Source organism: Neofelis nebulosa, chromosome X (assembly GCF_028018385.1).
Source record: "Neofelis nebulosa isolate mNeoNeb1 chromosome X, mNeoNeb1.pri, whole genome shotgun sequence".
In the NCBI taxonomy this organism is placed as follows: domain Eukaryota; kingdom Metazoa; phylum Chordata; class Mammalia; order Carnivora; family Felidae; genus Neofelis; species Neofelis nebulosa.
Window position 1 is genome coordinate 121,417,018 of NC_080800.1, and position 20,208 is coordinate 121,437,225.

Below are 20,208 nucleotides of genomic sequence, written 5' to 3' on the forward strand. Positions count from 1 at the left end.
ATGTACTTGCTTCTTTGTTATCTTCACAACTCAAAATCACTTCACTGAAGAGGCACTGTCATGCTCTAGAAAGAAAGCAAAATGTAGAATAAGGCACATTGGCCTTGAGACCTGACTGTTCCTCTTTTTATCTGTATGATCATATGACATCCGAAAGGTCACTTCATCCTCCAGGCTTCAGTTTCCTACAAAGTGTGTAGTATGTGGATAATCAACCCCATTTTACAGATGAAGACATAAACTCAAAGAGGTTATTTCCCCAAGTTCATATAGCTAATAACTAGAAGAGGCGGGACATCAAAACAGGTCTTTTGAAATCATTCGTTTATTAAACAAACCATTAATAAGCATCTATATCAAGGTAGGCCCCGGAAAGACAAAGAGGAAAGGCCAACAATGAAACACCCCTCATAGAGCTTACAGTCTGATAAGAAAGGACATAAAGGCTAACAGGCAATTAGAATGAAGTGTGGTAAGTCACAGAGCCAAAGCATATGGGAGGACTTCTCAGAAGAAAACACACAGAAATTGAGATGCGGAGAATAAAATGTGACAGGCAAAGTGGGAGAGGGGAGGGAAGGGTTTTCCAGACAATCTGCACATCTTGTGTGCAAAGCCTATACACACTGCCCAGTGCACACTCATGTCTATTAGTATTGTACCTTCTGACCTTTCAGCTTAAACAAGTGCTCCTAAACACAGTTTGGGATGGCAACCAGGGCATTCCCATGAGCCCGTGACGTTTAAAACTGCCAAAATGCGTAGAGCACACAGGAAATCGGTTTGCTAGCTCTAAGTGTCATATATTCTCTTCTTTAAATTTTTTTAATATTTTTGAAAGAGAGAGAGAGAGAGAGACAAGAGTGCAAGCTGGGGAGAGACTCTGTGTCTCTGTAGCAGGCTCCAGGCTCTGAGCTGTCAGCACAGAGTCCCACGCAGGGCTCGAACTCACCAACCGCAAGATCATGACCTGAGCTGAAGTCGGACACTTAACCGACAGGTCCACCCAGGCGCCCCTATATTCTCTTCTTTAAATATTGTTTTTGGGATAGGGATACCAGTTGGCTATCACATTTTGAAGGGATACCACCTTTAAAAATCAACGAAGACTAGTTTTGAAATCAAAGCAGACTGAACACAAACATTCAGAGAATTCATACCAGAGGGAACAGTTCCTGATTTCTTCAATAGGAAAAGCAATTGCGACTGCTATTCAGGACCACCAGGTGGGCGCCTGGGTGGCTCAGTCATTAAGCATCTGACTTCAGTTCAGGTCATGATCTCACAGTTCCTGAGTTTGAGTCCCACTTAGGGTGAGCTCAAGCGCTGCTTCAGTAAAGCCCCCCAGGGAGCCCTGTTTCTCTCTCCATCTCTCTCTCTCTCTCTGCCCCTTGCTCACTTGTGCCCTCTCTAAAAGACCACCAGAAATATTTTCTACTAAACAAGATGCAATATATAAAAGTATCTGGAAAAGTTAAAGACAGAACTCAATAATTTTCATTTTTCACATGAAGAACACATTTCTCTGCTTTAGACACTTTCCCATCAGATCCAAGACAAAAAATAAATCAACTAAAACACTTTTTTGAAAGGTTTAATGCATCATTCTAGTGGATGCCTTCTTTCATTGTGATCACATTATCCCCTTTTCAGTATGGTGCATATGCCCTCAAATTTCTGAAATACATCTTTAAATTATAAAAGTGTTTTTCCTTTCCATGTAACTGACTTGATTTAAAGATAGCAAATTCTATATTCCAGAGTAACATAAAAAAAAAAAGAAAGAATTAGAGCAAAGCAGCACTGATGTGTTCACTTCATTATTCAACCTAATTTCTTGAAAATGAATGATTTTTTTAATAAAAATGTCCTTTTCCATGACTGAACCCTTTAACAGACTATATTTGACTCTTGAACATGTGCGATCTGAACTGAATATTGAACATCTGTTTAATCTTAGACCAACTGGAAAGCCATCAAAGCCACTCCTCTGTGTCTCTGCTTGCACAGAAAAGAAAATGAATTCTCCTTTTTTGAATACTAATTGAAATGATCTTTCCTAGATTCTTTGCTATATCTTTCCTGGGTGCAAATGTGAATAGGCCAACAGTGTAATCCAACATTTACCAAGTGCCAGAACAATCTCTGTCCTAATTCTAAAATTAGAAAATCAAACAAACAAAAGACTTGAAGCCTACACAATGCTGATTAAAATATTCATATTTTTTTTCATCCTCCAATTCAGGGGTAAAACAGTGATGATTGTTACGAAAATGTATAGACCCAACTAAAGAAACATGCCTCATCAGACTCCAGACCACGAGCTGGCAGTTTGAGCAAGTTACAGGCAAGGCGGGTGGTATTTAGATGCAGCTGTTTTGAATGAGCCTTTTTTTTTTTTTTTTTTTTTTTTTTTTTTGTCTTCCACTTTAACGCAATGATTTTGATGCCTGGAACAAACCATTAAACTTTCAGCTTAGAAGAATCACTAAATGTGTGAAGCGGATATCCTCACCTCATTATGTGGCTTCTCCTTCTGGCCTACCTCCATCCCAGAACATGAAAGAAGGATGCAGGACGGACTGAATCTCAGAGATGGGGTGAGGTAGGGGACGGAGAAATGCCCCACGGGGTAGATACCATCTGGTAGCTAACTCACATAAAACCAGGAATCATATGCTTACCATATTCACTCCTCTAGTGAAGTGTCATTTATCATTTTAGCAATTTCTCAGAACACAATGGTTTCTGGCATGGTCTGCATCTCACGGTTTCAGATTCTGCCTTTGAAGTTATAATGGTCACATGAAGTTATTTTCTGAATATAGATATGGATATACATATAGAGGTAGGTGTGGAGACAAAGAGAGAAAATCTAGTTGTCCTAATGGAACTATTTATTTGAAAAGATTCCTGAATATGAAATTTTATTGGTCATATGTATGACAGTGGGATAGAAGTAGAGGTAGGAATGAGAAAAGCTATTTGGACCCCAATGTAGTCTCTTATTCTCTGCTCCTGAGCGCACAGGAAATCCTAACATGAAATGTCTACCATTTCTCTCAGTACGCAAATCTCAGCCACAAACTCTTGTCTAGGAGATATAGAACTTTACCTTTCTTCAATTCAAGTTGATTTCTACTTTGCAACTTCCTTCTTCCCAGGTGGTAGAAATTTAATCTCAGTCAGTTCATGAGTCCATCTTCTTTCACCCCTGTCGTATCTGAGTTCTATAGGGACCTCTATTCCCACTCTGCCATAGTGGGGAGTCCCGCTAGTTTTACCAACATCTCCCCCAAATATTTTGTTTGTGCCAGGAATATTCTCTTCCCCTAAGACTTAGGCTTTTGTAAACCATAGTCAGTTACCTCCTTTGTTTCTATGGCCCACTGTGTCAAATCCTTCCCCTGAGGCAACTTCATTCAACAAGTATTTACTGAAGTTCCACTACATTCCAAGCACCATTCCAGCAGTGAACAAAATAGGAAAAAATAAATCCTTGCTCTCATAGGGACAAACAGAAACTCGGCACACGACTACACAAAATGCAGTGTCTCAGTTGCAGATGAGGGCTATAAAGAAAAATCAAGCAGGGGAGGGCTGAGGAATGGAGGGTGCAATTTTGTAACTTTAGATGACCTGGAAGGCTTCACTATCAAAGTGGCATTTCAATAAAAACCTGAAGGAAGGGAGGGAGTGTGCCCATGTGACTATCTGGTGGAAGTGCGTTCCAGACCAGCGACCAGCCAAGTAAAGCCAGGAACAGCAAGGAGAATGGAACAGGTCAGTGAGGCAGCAGAGGACCAGATGGGGGAAGCCATCCGCACAGTATGGTCTTGCCCAGCTCTGTGCAAAACAAGTATAATGCGAGCCAGATATTAAATTGTAAATGTTTTAGTAGCCACATTTTTTAAAAGGGTGGAGGGAGGTGAAATTAATTTCGATATATTTTATTTGATCTACTATATCCAAACTATTTCAACAGGTAAGCAATATAAAGATTATTAAAGAGCTACTTTGCTTTTCATACTAAGGCTTTACGACGCAGTATGTGTTTCACACTACTGGCACATCTCGGTTTGGACTAGCCATATTTCAAGTGCCCACTAACCACATGTGGCTTGCAACGATCATATCGAATCGTGCAGTTCTGGATACCTGAGTGAGGAGAAGGGCAAAAAGGGGAAATATTAGGGGAAAAAAACAATATATCATTGACATCGTCCTGTCTACATACTACTTTCTATTTCCATATTCCTTTATTTTTTTTTTAATGTTTACTTATTTTTGAGAGAGAGACAGTGAGAGCCGGGGAGGGGTAGAGAGAAAGAGAGAGACAGAGAATCTGAAACAGGCTCCAGGCTCTGAGCTGTCAGCACACAGCCCGAGGTGGGGCTCAAACGCACAAATCATGAGATCATGACCTGAGCCGAAGTCGGACACTTAAGCGACTGAGCCACCCAGGCGCCGCTCCTTTTTCCTTTATGATGCGGGTCTAGAAGGTTAGGAGTACCACATTAGAGGCAGAATTTTCTTAAATCTTTTCCTTTTCTGAGTATAAAAGTCATATGTACCCATAAATATTCAAACAACACAGAAGTGAAAGTGGATATTTGTTCAAATCAGGTAAAGGTTAGGGATGGAATGAGGGTAAGGCAGCTCGCGGCACACGTGACAGGCTCAGTACCTGCAGCTTGACATGTTGACCCATTGTTTTGGCGTGACAGTTTCGATCCATTTTTTTAAAGTTAAAGTTGAGAGAGCCCAGGTGCTAGGGACAGAAAATCTTTAATGAGAGCATGTAAGTTGCCATTACAAAGACATACCTAGGTAACTGCAAACTGATATACTAGAGTATTATCTAGAGATTAAGATAGTATTTGCGTCTCCTCTTCTGCACATCTAATCCATTCAGGGCACCTCGGGCTCATGGAGGGGTGGACAGACACTTAAGGTCGCCATGCCTAGAAGCCGGAGGTGTGTGAGGTGGTCAGGGGAGTCAAGCTGGAACCGCACTGCTCAGGAGAGAGCCCTGGATGCTTAACTGACCATCAAATGCCCAGACATGATCCCACTCTTTTCCTCCAGCAGGCCTGTTTCAAGCCTGCTTCTAGCTCCTCAAACCTTGCATACCCACTCTTCCACACTTAGCTCCACTAGAATTTAAATTCCACAGGGACAGGGATTTTAATCTGTTTCATTCCCTGCATTCCCCAGAGCCTGATGCAGTGCCTGGCACAAAGCTGGTGCTCAAAAAAATGTGTTAAGTGAATGCACAAAGCAGGTCGCTTTTGGCTTGAACTCCATCATCTTCCCATGGCCAAATCTGCAAACCCACCCACGGTGGCATCCTTTTCTATTTACTGTGGAGACCCTGTCTCCAGTCCTCCCTAAGGCAACACTTCCACTGGGGTTTTGGGTCCCATCCCTCTTCTGGGCTTATTAAGGCCTTCAAGTCCTTCCCTAACCACCACCACACCCACCCCCCCCACCCCCCCCCACTCTTTCTGGCATCAGTATCTCCCAACTTAATGAAAAACCCCATCACAACTACATATTCCTCTCCACCACATGCTCCCAACTTCTCACCTCCCATTTAAAGCTAAAGTCTTCAAAAGATTTGTCTATATTCACTGTCTCCAGTTCTACTCCCATTCTCTCTTTAACCCACTCCTGTCTTTTGCCCACACCAAGGACACCCGGGCTACCACAGATCACCAGTGACATCCATATTGCCTAACCCAAGGGCTATTTCTCTCTACTCATCTTATATATCTCCTCAGAATCCCTGACAGAGGGAACCACACTACTGATTTTCCTTTTATCTCAATGGCCACTCCATGCTCACATCCACTGGCTCTCCTCCTGCAGAGGTCTCTAGAGGTTGGGGTGTTTCCCCCACCCCCACAGTCATACTTCAGGGCTCTCTTCCTCTCACCACCATGTTCGACCCATTAGCAAGCCCTGTCACCTCTATTCCCAAAATAGACGTAGATCCCGTCAGTGTCACTCCCTCTTCGCCACCACCCCTGTAGCCCAAGTCACCATCCTCCTCACCTCAATTGCATCCTCCCATCTGTTCTCTCTCTGCTCCCATCCTGGCTCCCACAGTCTATTCTAAGCCCGCATGCAGTGATTTCTTTTAAAATCCAAGCCAGACCAGTCACCATCCCGCTGCGTGGCTTCCAATGACTCCCCGTTATGATAAGAGTAAAATCCAGGGTCTTTACTGTGGCCCCTCCTATCTGCCCAGTCTCATCTCCTACCATCCTTCTCCCCTTGTTCATTGGACCCCGGCCGCACTTGGCATTCTTGCTATTCCTCAGAAACTCTAATCTCTTTCTTGTCTCAGAATTTTTGTATACACTATTCCTTCTGCCTGCAACTCTCTTTCCATTTTCTCCGTCCGGCTGGCTCCTTGTCTGCTGCAACTCTCGGCACACGTGTTTGCTCTGCAGAGGCCTTGCCTGATAACTTTAACTCCCCTCCACCCTCCAATCTTCCCTCCCGAGCTAAGCTGTTCATGTGTTAACTCCATAGAACTTAAGAGAATTCATAATCATGTCACTTGTTTTTTTTCTCTGACTCTCCCACTAGACTGTCAGCTCTTTCAGGTCACTATCTCCCAATCTTGTTCACTGCTGTATTCCCAGTGTCTAGCTCAGTACTTGGCTCATTCCATTCTAGGTGCTCAGTAAATGCTTGTTGAATACATGAACAAATAGATGAATGAATGGGCACGTGATGACCTAGAAAGGAACTGGGGGAAAGGGGACAGAAGGGAAGGGCACCAAGTTCCAAATTCAAATAGTTGATCTTCATCCCTGAGACTAGCCCTCGCATTTGGACTGTGACAGGAAATGCCAGAGCCAGTGGCTCAGTAGGAAAACTGAAGTGAGCACCTATTAGCTATTCTCAATCAAGAGTAGACACAGTCCACGGGCCCTGTCTTTATCTCAAGCCTGCACCTATAAACTGTCCAGTCATAGTTTGATGGTATTACTAGCCCATTGGTGCTTCAAAGCCTGAGCAACCAGATTGTTTAGACACCTGTCAAGACAGTTTCTGCCTTAGGACATTCATAAGCTATTCGAATCAGCAAACGGGACACAAGGGAAAGAGAAATGAGAGAGAGACTGAGACATCCTTAAGCTGGAGGTAAAGGAGATAGGCACACTCCTACCATGATTAAATTTCAAGAGAATACCCTTTTAGAATAAAAAAGCAAAAGAATGAAGTGTCTAGGTTCACTCAGTAGTCAATCGGTGTTGCCTCTACTTCCCTAATGCATACTCTGCAAAATAGTGGCATTCGCTGACCTTAATATTTGTAATATGGAGTTCATAATAACAAGAGCTACCAAAGTCATGAAGATTGAGGTAATTCATGTAAAACAATTAGCACAGTGTTTGGTACGTAACAAATGCTCAATAAAATTTATAATTTTTGATTATTAGTAGTGGTAATAGATACACCAAATGGAACGTTTCTCATAGCATGAGACGCAACTAGATGATGAATGTAACTAACCTAACCGAATGCCTACCACGTAGTAAGTGCTCATCAGATGATAATAATCACTAATAATATTTACTTGTGTATTATTTTATTATTATTACTCTCTCAACAGACATGTGAAGTAGGTACGGGAGGTAATGCCATTTTAGATATGCAGAAACTGAGGCTTAAAAGGGTCACACAGTGAGTAGATGACAGAGCTTGGACATGAGTCCAGGTCTGAAGTCTCTTGGGCCAATGCCATTATGATTACTATGTGACTGTGTCAAAGGTTATATCAGTCTGGCTGTCTTGTAAATAAAGTTTTACTGGCACACAGCTACACCCATTTGTTTACATATTACCTACGGCTGCTTTTATGCCACAACCGCAAAGCTGAGTAGTTGTGGCAGAGACCATATGGCCCAGACTGCCTCATATATTTACTATCTGGCCCTCTCCACAGAAAGCACAGACCGCTGCTCTTCTAAAGTTTATTGAAAGACACTGCGAACAAACCTATACGTTGTAAACAATCTATACACAATCATTTTGTAAATTACCAATTACAAAATGAAGTATTAGAAATGGATCATCACCTAAATTCAGTCTTTTCCCCAAAGCACAACAGAATGTGATAACATCCCTTGGGGTCAGTGCCTCTTGATGCCAAGCAGGGAGAGCCAAAGCATAAACAACAGCATTTTTCCACGTAGACCTCTCAAGGCTTCCAGCCCTTGGTGACTGGAGGTGCCCTTTGACCCCAGGCATAAGCACCGCCTGCTGTGAACCTTCTCAGACACACCTTCAGACTAAAATCCACATCATCCCCCCCTCCTTTCATTCTATTCACTTTAACCGCAGTAGTAGTAGTCATCCCAGCTTGCTTGACCCCAGGACTCCCAGTTGGCAGCACTTATCACTTGGCCCCAGCAACAGAGCAAGAAACAAAGAGCACTGTCATTTGTTGTAATGGTGCTGGTCGCTCGGTCCTAGATGCATAATATGTTTTTGATTATTAACACAGGGCCCTGTCCCATCTGGAGGTCAAGAAGCCACAATTCAATTAAACGTTCTGAACCCACAGAGACCACACTGTTCCCATCAAAGAAGAGCTTTCCTGGCTTAGTGTAAAACAGACTTGGCCCTTCCTTGTACACAGCTGGGATGGAGAAAGCGTCTTATCAATCAAATCTGTAACTTCACCAGCGGCCCTAGACAGCAACTTATGAAGAGGGATCTACAAAGTGACTGAGAATGACTTTAACAAAAGTCATTATGATAAACCCACTGACAGTCAACATACAGCTTTGAGTGTTTGAAGCTGTGATATGCGTCACTGAGAGTGATATCCTTATCACCGTTATCGAGCTTTTCCTTTGGGAACTTCCTGTAATTGTGCTGCACAGGAAGCTATCTTCTTCACTCTAACACTCTAACAATCAACATGCAGTTGATTGTGTAAGGAATATGCAGGCTGGGTGTCTTTCCCCCTAAATAGGTCACTATAAGAGAAAGTTAATCTATTGGTAGTAGGGATGAGAAGGCCTTTTCTTCCTGGGTGAAGGAACATACCGATGTATGAACACAGTTGAAATTGGAATGTTTACACTGACTTACACTCTGTGTGAGAAATTAGTACACTCAGAGAGATACAGACTGAATTCTGTAGAAGGGCCATTCTTGAAAACATAAGAAAAATTAACTCCAAGTAAAAGACAGTATCAGATCCTCAAAGGGGTCATCTTTAAAAAATGCAATGCACTGAGATATTTTGATTCCTAAATATCACTCATAATCCAGACATGGCACCACTAAGGAAGCAACTGAGTCATATTTTACACTAATTATCTGAGCAACATTCAGGCCTTTGTCATATTTATTTTATCGTACTTCTTGAGGGCTAAATTCCGGTTCAGCTTCTTTCTGCTAAAATGAGATGTCAACCAGAATAACATTCAGGAGCTCATCCACAATCTCTCTCGTCGCCAACTCAGGTCAAGCACCCTCCCCTTTTTCTTATGTGTACAGAGACAAAGACTAACTTAAGAAGCAGCAGCAATGTGGTTTTCTTGGCAAAGACGTATGCCAAGAATTGATGTTTTAGTCACAATTAACCTTTTGGAAGAAAATACACACTCCATTTAAAGAAACCCAGGTGTCAACAGTGAAACCGTGTGGGAATGCAACAGGCATTCGTCATTCTTTCTGGAAGTCCGGGATACGAACCCCCTTCCGATGTATGCTGGGAGGCAGGGCCCGCCTTTCCCTTAGAGAGGCTGGAAATGCCAGACATTTATCTTACCAGGCTCCTTGCTGCTGGAGTATGGTCATGTGTCCTGGAAGAGTACTTTGCTAACTAATGATAAGAATCACCTGAAGTTCTGGGCACCTGGGTGGCTCAACCATTCGACTCTTGATTTCAGCTCAGGTCATGATCTCACAGTTTGTAGGTTCGAGCCCCACATCAGGCTCCATGGTAGCAGTGCAGACACTGCTTGGGATTTCCTCTCTCTCTCTCTCTCTCTCTCTCTCTGCCCCTGCCCCCCCCCCCCCCCGCTCGTGTGTGCACTCTCTCACGCAAAATAAATAAACTTAAAAAAAAAAAAAGAATCACCTGATGGGGCGCCCAGGTGGCTCAGTCGGGTAAGCGTCTGACATCAGCTCAGGTCATGATCTCACAGTCTGAGAGTTCGAGCCCCACGTCGGGCTCTGTGCTGACAGCTCAGAGCCTGGAGCCTGCTTCGGATTCTGTGTCTCCCTCTCTCTCTGCCCCTCCCCTGCTCATGCTCTCTCTCTCTGTCTCAAAAATAAATAAAAACATTTAAATTTTTTTTTAAAAAAAGAATCACCTGAGGTTCTTGATAATAGGTACATGGGCTCTTGTCATAGAGATTCGGACTTAGTGACTCTGGGATTAGGCCAGGGAATGTTTACCTTAACAAGTACTCAGGAGATTCTTCTGATCAAAAAAGCCTGGTAACCAAACATTGGCGTGAAGTAGACAAGTGGTTCTTTACCTTGAATGCACATTAGATCCACCTGTGAAACTTTTCAAACCTAGGCTTCCTGGACCCCACCCTGGACCAACTGAATCAAAATCATCTGCAGGATGGAGGGGAGGAGAGGGGAGGGGACAGAAGTGGAGGGGATGGGGAGACAGGGGTGGAGAAGAGAGTGAGAGAGGGAAGAAGAGAGACAGATACAGAGATGGAGCCAGAGAGACAAAACGGGGGGGGGGGGGAGCTAGGGAGGGGGAGAGAGAGAAAGAGAGAGAAGCTTCACAGATGATTCCACTGCACAGTGAAGTTTAAAAGAACCCTATTTTAAGCCAATGTCACCAAACAGGTGCTGGGACTTTGCTGTAGGAGTGACTCCAGAGGAGAGTGTGGCTATGAGCAGGGATTAGTAGTGACTGCAGACAAGTGGGTTGCTGAGGTAGCAGGGACAGCAGTGCCAGCGACAGCACCCATCCTCAGTGGTCCTGCGTTTGTGGACCTCAGTGAAAGCGATAGCATTCAGTAATGTCCTCACTCAGTCCATTCTTTGGTCTGAATTTGAGTGAGCATTGCTCACGGCTGCATAGTTCTGAGACTCATATTCCAACATTCCTAGTGATTAAATCCCTTCTCCGTCTAAATCTGCCAGAAGTGTTTCTGTTGCTTGCAAATAATGCAAAGTACTGCAAATAGGGGAGGCTCTGACTCTGCAGCAAGGGTACCTGAATTTGAATCCTATGTGACCTCTCTCAGTCTCTGATTTCCTCATCTGTAACATGGAAATGCTACTTAGTCTTACAGGGTAGTTGTGATGATTAAATTAAATGGTAACTCAAAGTATTGTTGGCAGGCCCCAGAATCTCTCTGAGAGGGGCTTAGGAACAGCAATCTGGAAAGCGGGTGAGGGATGTGTCTTGAAACTATTTGCACAGCAGACACAATATATTTACTTTGACCATATATTTACCTGCGGTGACTTTGAGGGTGGTTTTTAGAGATTGGTACCCAAAGCCACACCAGAGAACTACCACTGGAAAGAGTTTGGCACAAGCCATTAAACGTTATTTTCCTTCTTTCATTCCTTAATACTTAACGTGCAAATCTAATCAGAGAACTAGATCCTAGGATAGTAGGATTTCAGAACTTGCAGGAAACTACTGTTAGTTACCTAGTCTACTGAACAGTTTTAAGTTACAAAAGTTCCAGTATACTTAAAGAACATAATTTACACACCCCACATATTTTCTCTAATATGCTTAACTATCATCCTATTTCCCATTTATAGCCCTTATTTATGTGATTTAGAATCCAATATGTGGCCAATGTCTTCTAATCAGAAGGCTATATTTTGACATATCAAACAATATTAACTCACTCAATAAGGTCCTGCCATTAGTTGGCTGTTGCTATAGCAAAATGGAAATTAAAACTTGAGAATTCTAGGGCGCCTGGGTGGCGCAGTCGGTTAAGCGTCCGACTTCAGCCAGGTCACGATCTCGCGGTCCGTGAGTTCGAGCCCCGCGTCAGGCTCTGGGCTGATGGCTCGGAGCCTGGAGCCTGTTTCCGATTCTGTGTCTCCCTCTCTCTCTGCCCCTCCCCCGTTCATGCTCTGTCTCTCTCTGTCCCAAAAAAAAAAAAAAAAAAAAAAAAAAAAAAAAAAAAAAAAAAAAAAAAAAAAAAAAAAAACTTGAGAATTCTAAATCTGATATCTGCCAGACGGGTAGGATGCAGACAAAATATATTTCCATTATGATGATGATTTTTTTTGTAACTTGGCTCTCTACTCCCTCTTCTCTCCCCCTCACTCCATATGATCCCCAGCCCCTCCTCACAGGAAGATAAACCACTTTAACCACCTAGAATTTGATCATCCATATTTTTCCCCACTCAGTTCTATACAAACACATGCCTATATATACATCTCATATAGAATTTTTTTTCTGTTGATGATTGTTTCACATAGATAAGATCATCAAAAACATAGTCTTCTGCATCTCGCAATTTTCATTTAATATTACTCTGTGGAAACCCCTTCAAATATTTTTTTCTTAACGGCTGCATAATATTCTATGATTTAGATATACCATATTTTATTCAGCCATTCCCCTATTGATAGATGTTTATTTTTCTTCCACCTTTTTACATTATCAAAAAATTCAGTGTTTATGTGTATATATATATATATGTTCATATGTTCATAATATATATATATATATATATATATATATATATATATATATTCATATGTTCCTATATGTGGAGGTATCTAGTAAACCTAAAAAGCGGGAGTTGTTCAGGAGCTTGACACATCCCACTTCCATGGGGACAGAAGCTCCTATGCTCATGATCCTTCTAGACCTCACCTTATGTACCTCTTCATCTGGCTGTTCATACACATCCTCTATAATAAACTAGTAAACAATCTTGTGCTCAAGATCCTTCTAGATCTCACCTTATGTACCTCTTCATCTGGCATGCATCCTTTATAATAAACTAGTAAACAATCCTGGAAAAGCCCAGGAACTAGAGATGGGAGGTATCACTGGTGGTAGGATGTGGAAAGTTCTGAAAACCAGAAGGATTAATTGAAAGTCTAATTGAGAGGGGCGCCTGGGTGGCGCAGTCGGTTGGGCGTCCGACTTCAGCCAGGTCACGATCTCGCGGTCCGTGAGTTCGAGCCCCGCGTCAGGCTCTGGGCTGATGGCTCAGAGCCTGGAGCCTGTTTCCGATTCTGTGTCTCCCTCTCTCTCTGCCCCTCCCCCATTCATGCTATGTCTCTCTCTGTCCCAAAAATAAATAAAAAACGTTGAAAAAAAAAAATTAAAAAAAAAAAAAAAAGAAAGTCTAATTGAGAAACCCTTACATATATTGACTGTGGTAGACTGTGGAGAATCTAGAGAAACTCTGGATTTTTAAACACCAATCAGAGCTAAGGATGGAAACACCAAAAGAGGAGGAGAATTAAGGAAAAGATAGCACCCTGAGGAGAGATACCCCACTATGGCTATCAATGAACAGCTAAGTAGCACCATACACTTGAAGAACATGAAAGGATCATACAAAAAGAATAATAAATTTAGAAGAAAGATGAAGAGGGGCACCTGGGTGTCTCAGTCGGTTAAGTGTCTGTCGACTTTGGCTCAGGTCATGATCTCACAGTTTGTGACTTCAAACCCCACATCAGTCTCTGGGCTGACAGCTCAGAGCCTGGAGGCTGCTTTGGATTCTGTGTCTCCCTCTCTCTATTCCTCTCCCCTGCTTGTGTTCTGTCTCTGTCTCTCTCTCTCTCAAAAATAAATAAACATTAAAAAAAATTTTAAAGGAAGATGAAGAAAAGAATGAATACAGGAAACAATATAAAATTATAAAACAAAAATAGAATCCTATAAGGCATATCCCAAAATAGCTTTAGGAAATTAAAATATGGTAACAGAAAGTTTAACAGTCGATAGAAATACTGGAAGATAAATCTGAGGAAACCTCCCAGAATCTATAACAATAAAGCAAAGACACAGAAAGTAGGCATTTTTCAGAATATGAGGTTGCAGAAGTTTAATTCCTTCAATAACTTAGGTGAAGCTACCAAGAGGAAATATACCTATCTTTTAAGAGAATATGATGGTATAACAGTGACAGGTATATGAGAGAAGAAAAGATAATTGTTAAATTCACGGAGATTAGAGAGTTACATAAGAAAGGAAATATAATCATAATATACTACATGATTTAACCATCATTAAAATTTCTATGATAATAATAATGTAAATAGGGACTATAAAATTAAATATAATTGTAATATGACCATATTAGAAGGATGGGATAGGAGATATGTATTAGGCTAGGAAGTCTGAAAGCTATGTAAGAAATTCAAGTCCTTTTATTCATATTTGGAAGTAAAAGAAAACATGTGAAACTTCAGTATAAAGAAATATAAGTAGTACATGTTATTTATACATATGGAGATAAATATGACAAGAAAGAGCTAAAAGAGTTTAAATTAACTACATCTGGGGAAATGGTAATGAGGTTTGGGAAATACTGGATAGTTGACTGCTATTTTTATAGAATTTATACAACTATTTGATTTTAAACTATAAGTACATAAAACCTTGACAAAAATAAAATGAATTTTCAAAATAACACTGAAAAGAAACAAACCAAAATGTTAATAGCATATATCTAGGTGGTAAGATTATGAGTATCTTTAATTTTCTTCATTATACTTCTCTGTATTATGAAATTTCTCTTTAATGAAACTGGATTATTATTATAAGCAGATAAAAAAGACTGAGAGAAAAACTGAGGAAACTCAGCAATTACAATTATGAATACCTTACTATTAGGATTAATATACAAAATATAGTAAGAACTTATACAAGTCAACACCAAACAAACAATTCAATTACAAAACAGGCAGAGGACCCGAACACCTTTCCAGAGAAGACACATAAAAACATGCTCAACATCACTCATCATCAGGAAAATGCAAATCAAAACCATAGTGAGATATCACCTCACACCTCTCAGAATGCCCAGTATCCAAAAAACAAGAAATAACAAGTGTTGGCGAGGATGTGGAGCAAAAGGAACCCTCTTACACTCCTGGTGGGAGCGTTAAGTAGGTGCAGCCACTGTGGAAAACAGTATGGAGGCTCCTCAAAAAATGAAAAAAAGAATTACCATATGATCCAGCAATTCCACTACTGGGTATTTATCCAAAGAAAACAAAAACACTAATTTAAAAAGAGATATGCACCCCTATGTTTAGTGAAGTATTATTTACACTAGCGAAAATATGAAATGTGGAAGCAACCTAAGTGGCCATCTATAGATGAAACAATAAATAATATGTGGCCTACACACACACACACACACGCACACACACTGGAATATTGTGCACCCATAAAAAAGAATGAGATCTTGCCATTTGTGACAACATGGAGGGAATTAGAGGGTATTATGCTAAGTGAAATAAGTCAGATAAAGACAAATATCTTATTATTTCACTTATGTATGGAATCTAAAAACCAAGACAAATGAACAAACAAAGCACATAGACCCATAAATACAGAGAACAAATGGTGGCTGCCAGATGGGAGGTGGGGGGATGGGCAAAATGGGTGAAGCAGAATGGGAGGTAGAGCTTCTAGTTGTGAAATGAGTAAATCATGAGGATTAAAGGTACAGTGCGGGAAATAGGGTCAATGATACTGTTACAACATTATATGGTGACAGATAGTAGCTACACTTGTGGCAAGCATAATATAACCTATACAGTTGTTGAATCACCATGTTGTACCCCTGAAGCCAGCATAACACTGTATGTAAACCATACTTCAATGAAAAAAATAAACTAAAAATGCCTTACTATTATGAGAAAATTATGATATTAAAGATGAGTATATTCTGAAAATAAAGAAATATCTTGACTTTATTTTTTTTTTTACATTTATTTACTTTTGAGAGAGAGCACGAGCAAGGGAGGGGTAGAGAGAGAGAGACACACAAAATTTGAAGGAAGCTCCAGGCTCTGAGCTGTCAGCACAGAGTTGGACGCATGACTTGAACCCATGAACTGTGAGATCATGACCTGAGCCAAAGTCAGACACTTAACTGACTGAGCCACCCAGGTGCCCCAGAAATATGTTGATTTTTTTTAAAAAGGAGTTGTTCAGGGGCACCTGGGTGGCTCAGTTAAGCATCCAACTCTTGGTTTCGGCTCAGGTCATGATCTCACACTTAGTAAGATCGAGCCCCGCGTCAGGCTCTGCACTGATAGCGTGGCACCTGCTTGGGATTCTCTCTCCCTCTCTATCTGCCCCTCTCCCACTCACACTCTATCTCTCAAAATAAATAAACATTTGGAAAAATGTAGAAAAAAGAGTTGTTCAATGTGTGATGCTTTTGGCTGCAAGTAACAGACCTCTAACCAACAACAGGTTATGCCAGGAAGACATTTATTGTTTACTGAACTAGAAATCTAGTGGAAAACAGTCCCAGGGTTTGAGCGCTCAAAGACCTGATCCACAATTCAAGCGCTTTTTATCATCCTATTATACCATTCTCAGGTTTGTCGCCTCTTGGTCACAAGATGCATCCTCTAGCTCCAGACATTCATACAGGATTCAAAGCACAATCAGAAGGAAGAGGGCTCCCCCCAAACCCTTTTTATACAACTCTGTATAGGGAAGAAAACTCTTTCTCACATGGCCCTTGTAATCTAGATGGCCAAAAACTGTGTCATACATACTTATCTCTAGATCTTATCTAGTCAGTGCTCAGTGGTAATTGGTTTGACTGAGTCCATTATCCCCTGAACAAGACCCAGGATTCTGTTAGCAAAGGAAAACAAGGTGGGAGAAAGGACTGTCAGAAAGGACATCAAAAATGCCTGCCACAGCAAGGCATGGAGCTAATATACTATTTTAGAGATTCTCACTAAAATATCTAAGCAATGTATATCTGGAAGAAAATGATGATTCCATTGCACCAAAAAGACACACACCAATATTTTAGTACAGCATGTTCTCTAAAGATTGAGAACATAAGGAACATTTCCTAAGGAACTGCTAACTGCAAGGCACTGTGCTAAGCTTATCAGTGGGAATAAAGATGAATAAGAAATAGTCCCTGTCCGACACAACCTCAATATAGCTGTTCCAGAAGAGACATGATAGATCGAGTGATGGTTCTCAACCCTGGCTGCACATTCCAATCACATGGGAGCTTGTAAAATTCTGACTCCAGAGCCATGCCCTAAATCAATTAAATAAAATCCGCACAGGCAAAGTTGGGCCAAAGGTTAAAGCTCCAGGGCAATTTTAATGTACTGAGAACATGTACTAAGACTGAGAACAACAGCCCTTGCAACAGTCAAGAATCAAAGCTTTCTGGGACATCTGGGTGGCTTAGTTGGTTAGGTCATGCTCTTGTGGTTTGTGAGTTTGAGCCCCATGTCGGGCTCTGGGCTGACAGCTCAGAGCCTGAAGCCTGCTTCGGATTCTGTGTCTCCCTCTCTTTCTGCCCCTCCTCTGCTCGTGCTCTGTCTCTCCCCAAAATAAACAAACATTAAAAAAAAAGATTTAAAAATTAAAAAAAATAATAATCAATGCTTTCTATCTTGTTTTTACCCCTTTCCTCTACCTGGCACATCTCTTTATGAGGGGTTCTCACATACAACTTGGAACCCCCACCCCTGGTAATACCCCAGGATTTATTCACTTTCCAAACTCCCCAATCCCTTTCATCAAAATGACCTATCCTGTGGCCATGTCCTGTCACGCATGTGATGTAACAACAACTGACCTACTTCATTAATTCCCATTTTGCATTATATGGCTTACTGACAGAGTCAATGGGCACCCTTAGCCAAACGGTAGGAGCCAAGGGTAGGGCTTAGAGCTGGGTGAGGGAAAAGGTTGTGGAATGTGACTTGCCAGTGTTCAGGGCAGAGAGATCACTGCTGTTTGCTCTCAATGGATCAGTACTCTCCTGCTTTTCTTCCCCTGGCCAAGATTTTGCCCATCCGTCAGAGGATATTTCAGATAGACTGTGTGGCCTTTTGGATGACCCTCAGGCATGATTTACAATACCTTCCTCTCTGATCCCATAGCACTAAATTCCTAGCACTCAGCTCACGCTGTACCGCCACACTGTAGCAGACTTATTGCCACCCACAGTAGGCTTCTTCCGGTAAGGACCTCCTCTCCCTGCTCTTTGTCCCCCATTCTAGTACTTCTGACCAAATTTCTTTTCTTTTTTTTTTTTTGTTGTTAACTTACATTTTAAATCTCACCCTACACAAACTCTAAGATCTGACATCAACTCTCCAACCACTGTTGTAGAATTCTCCACTGCAATAACAAATCTTTCTTTGCTCAAATTTTCTTTGAGATTCTCTTACTTCTTTCATAGGTTTTCTTAATTCTTATATTTTAATATCCAGCCGACTTCAGCAACATAAGAGGTCATGGGAGAAATGAGACATATGTTGCGAGAACTTGATAATTTTTGCATCTGAGTAATCGGTATGTGTAGGTTTATTGTATATAATATTGCTATTTATAAATTACACATATAAATTTACATATAATATAAAATATTTAAGTATATGCTAAAATATATAGGGGTGCCTGGGTGGCTCTGTCAGTTAAGCGTCCAACTCTTAATTTCAGCTCAGGTCATGATGTCATAGTTTGTGAGTTCGAGCCCCACATTGGGCTCCATGCTGACAATGCAGAGCTTGCTTGAGATTTTCTCTCTCTCCCTCCCTCTCTCTCTCTCTCTCTCTCACAAAATAAATAGTTTTTTTTAATAATGAATAAGATACATAAAGTAAGATTTATAGATATAAATGTAAAATATATACATATATAAATAAAAATATACAACATATAAATATTTTCAAAATAAAATTATATATAGAACATTTTGATAGTAAAATAATTTCTGTTCCTAGATACTTATAATTGCTTTCTAGTGTGTTAATACAAGTTATTTTATCAGTATTTACACAGTCTTATGACCTTTTTTTAATAGCTATATTATCTTTGGGGCTTAATTATTTTCTGCTAACTGTGTAAGGCTCAAAGGAGTTCTTGTCATTTTTTCTAGGTTTTAGGGATTTTTTTTCTTGGTGTTTTATTATTTCTAAATTACTTCTTAATCTCATAAGACATTATAAGCCTAATCTCTCTTTCGGGTTGTTTTTAGTAACACTGAGTAGATACAAAACTCTTATGAAACCTACATATAATGAAATAGAAGTTAACAAACACTGTCCATCACCTGATTTAAGTATCACTGATACTGATATTCCCTGTGGGATCCTCCCTGCTCTCCTCCCCCTCCCCTGGCCAGAGATAGCCACACATTGAATGTTGTGTTCATCATTCTCAGAATGATTCTTTACCGGTTAACCACGTTTGTCTCTAAATAATATGTTGTTTAATTTTGCAGATTATGAATTTCCTGTAAATAAATCTATACCATATGCATTCTTTAACAACTTGCCTTTCTTGCTCCAATTACGCTCTGTTGCTGCGTGAGTACTTTTATCTCTTCAAGGACAATGCATAAACTCTATACTAAGGTGTTTGGGTATTTCAATTACATGTATATTATATATGTGTGTATATGGAATGGATATGCTACACATATATACATGCAATATGCTGTTATTATTGTTATTATACTTGCTTTAAAATGTTCATTCAGATTAACCAATGTTTTCTACTTTTATCATTCTTTATTCTTCCCTGCATCTCCACACCTTCATTGGGGATTATTTCTCTTCTGTATAAGTATTACCCTTTAAATCTGCTTGTAAGAGTTTCTTTGTTTTTGTTACTCTGAGATCCTTATTTTGTCTTTATTCTCTTTACATGTTTCGAAAAATTATCAGCCATTATCTCTTCAAATATTGCTTTCTCCCGTTCTTGTTCTTGGACATCAATTTTGAATATATGTTCAAGCTTTTCTCTGTATCCTCTATATCCTATCATCTCTTCTATTTTCCATCTTTTTTGTTTCATTTTGGATAATTTCTCCTCAATCATTGTCTATTTCACTCACCAATTCTCTCTTCTAGATGTTAAATCAACAACTGTATAGCTTAATTTCACTTACTTTTTTTTCCTGTTCTAGAATTTCTATTTGGTTCTCTTTCCAATATACATATATACATATATATTCCCATTTAATCTTCATATCA